This window comes from Episyrphus balteatus, chromosome 1 (assembly GCF_945859705.1).
Source record: "Episyrphus balteatus chromosome 1, idEpiBalt1.1, whole genome shotgun sequence".
In the NCBI taxonomy this organism is placed as follows: Eukaryota; Metazoa; Arthropoda; class Insecta; order Diptera; family Syrphidae; genus Episyrphus; species Episyrphus balteatus.
In genome coordinates, this window is record NC_079134.1 from 142,217,865 (window position 1) to 142,221,035 (window position 3,171).

Genomic DNA, 3,171 nt, shown 5'->3' on the forward strand with positions numbered 1-3,171 from the left:
TTTTTTTATAATCCAAAAAATATCGATTGTGCGTTGATGAATATCCTTTTAGCGATGGTGTTATTCCACATATATAATTTTATTTTTATATTAAATCCTTTGTGCTGCTTAAAAGCATAAATTTAATTTAATAATTGCACCAATCACAAAATATATCGATAGATACACATTTATATAAAAACATCAATTAACCGTTGTAATTGTAATTTAAATTTAATAAATAGGTATGAACGCGTTGGCGGATTGTTTGCGTTTGAATATATAACGTCAACGGACAACCATCAATCACCGACTGAGTATTCAACAGTAATATTCGTTGCATTAAATACGCATAATTCATTCACTAACTCAAAAATAAAGGACTAAGGGTAGTTTTTATTTTTTTTTTTTGTTTTTGAAAAACCATAGGTAGGTATACCTTAAAGGTTAATGCGAGGGGATGAGACTTTCTTCTCGCTTAGATGCACGTACACAAAGTGTCTGTTCGTTTGGCTATCTAAGGATATTTTTAAGGGATGTGCTTTCTAGTTCATAGGAACACACACACACACACACTCATACTTACATTTGTATAGATTTTTGCTATTTCTATTGCATGCATCTTAAGGGTGGTTTTGGTCTATCTTACAATATTTCTATCAATGTTTAATTGTGTGGGTTTTTGTGGTTGACATGACAACGCATAGATTCTATGAGCAATCAGAAACAAGGAATGCATAATTTTTCAATGTATTAGTGTCCTTTTCATAAATGTATTTGTGAGAATTTCCCATGTTGTTTTGAGGAGGTTGAAGGAAAATTCGTTTTTCACCTTCCACCCCACGGTTTTGTGTTATAAATTATTTCTCCAGTTTTACCAACACATCTACGACTATTACTTTGATGGTATGATAGTATTGATTTTGCGCAATAAAAACTAAAAATTTAAGGGTTGCTTGCGCACATATATCGGTTTTTGAGATGGAGAGAATATATGGCCATCATGAAGATGAGAATAGCACGTGGTTTTTGTGTAACAACAACAGGTACTCAAATATTATTATGAAGGGTAATAAAATAATCATCGTTTTTAGTATCGTAACTTGTATAGGTTGTGTTGTATGACGACGTCGAAATTAGGTGATAATTTCAAATGTAAATATGGGATATTTGACAAAGGATTATGGAGTGCGTATCCTGTGCGCGCTGCGGGAAAACGACGAAAATTCATTGACAACTTTGGTTTTTTGGTTGAATTGAGAATGAATTAATGTTAGGGGAGGAAATAATGAATAATGATGTAGCAATAATGATAGATTTGTATTATAGGGTTGAAATACTACTTAGGCTTAGGAGGTGTTTAAGTAGTTGTTGGTTAAACTAACCATTATTTAGATAGAAATAGATTTTGGTACATTGGTAGCTATTACTTCTTTCATAAAATATTATTGACATTCTGTTATAGGATTGATAAAAATGTGAAATTCTAAAATGGCAAAAAGTAAGAAAATTATAATATTTTTTTTTAGTTTTATGTATATGCAATTAATTTTATTGATGTGTTTGTAATGCAATTAAACACATTTTTACAAAATTGATCGACATAAATAAGTATTTTGTACACTTCTACAATTTGTTTCTCATAAATGAAGCATTAGGGAAAAAGTTATATGCGTTAGAAACAATAAACAAAAGAGCTGAACTGCAAACTTGATTTAAATTAGAAAGCTCAAAGGTCCTTTTCACTTTTGAGTTTTCTAATTTAAATCAAGTTTGCAGTTCAGCGCTTTTGTTAATTGCTTCCAACGCATATAATTTTTAAATTGGATATACATTTATTTCAATTTTTTAATATATTTTTAATCGTATACCCCATTTCCCAACATTATTGTATTGATTTAATGCCAGTTAGTAAAATGGTAAGAAAGAACTTATTCAAACGTTATTTAAGATATCAAAATTTTGTATTTTTATTTTTATGTGGGAAAAACTAAGATCACTTTTATGCAAAAATGAAACTAGAGAAAGTTCTGATTTGTGGCAGGTTATCATATTCGTTAGCGATTTCGGCAACACCCATTTGTTGCTAGGAACTAATTCAGGACATTTTCGACACTCTTTGACTTCTAATCCAGAGAATTTCAAGTTAGCATTAATTGTTAACAAAACAGACAAAACCAAGCACTATAAATTAGTGAATTTAAGCTACAACCAATGAGTATAGTTCCTTAACTATATACCTACCTAGGGTGAAAAATGAAATTAAAACCGAAAATGACTGACTCATTCACTGATATATCATCAAAAGTATGGAGAACTTCCCATTGTTGTAAAAAACTTGTAATTTGGCAAAGTTATGAGTCTTTTGCATATAAATAAAAAATATAAAAATATGAGATTTTCCATTACATTAATTTAGAACATTTCTGATCGTCGTTGCATCTTCAAACTTAATAATTTTAAACAAAAAACTTATGTGTCGAACGCAACATCGCCGAAAATGCACAAAATTTCTAAAAATATTTTTCAGTCTTCGGTGATTTAAAGACTTAAAGACAAATTCAACAGTCAATTTAAATGATTTATTTTATGCACAAAGAAATTGTTTGTTTTTTCACTAAGACGGCCGAGTTTTAAATGCATATTGATAAAAAATTTTTAGTTGGACGACTTCCTCGAGATGATCATTTGGAATATATTTAAACCCGTGTCTGAATTAATATATTTTTTTTAAGTTAGATAACATTTTTTATGCATAATGTGTTCAAGGGAATCTTAATTTTAGCTACTTAACGCTTTATTTTAAAATTCATTAATTAGGTATAAGAAAAAAATCTGTTAAATTGTTATTTTTTTTATTAATTTTGTTAAAGGATGCAAAATGTGTCAAATATATATTATATTTTTGTATTATTGAAACTTTTTGTTTTGTATTTTTTTTTCTAATTTTTTTTTAAACGGCTAAAAATACTCTCAGCTCATTTCACTAGAATTTCAACAATTCCCTTTTTCAATAAATTACCTTTTGAAACCTTGTACAATGTTCTTTTAATTATATTGTACACCATAAATATATACTGTACAGCGATAAATATAGCACTTTCATTCACCAATGCTTTTGATTTTCTTAAATATTTTAACCGATCTTTTGCCAATTTCATTTGTTTTGCATATTACAGAAAATAATTACGT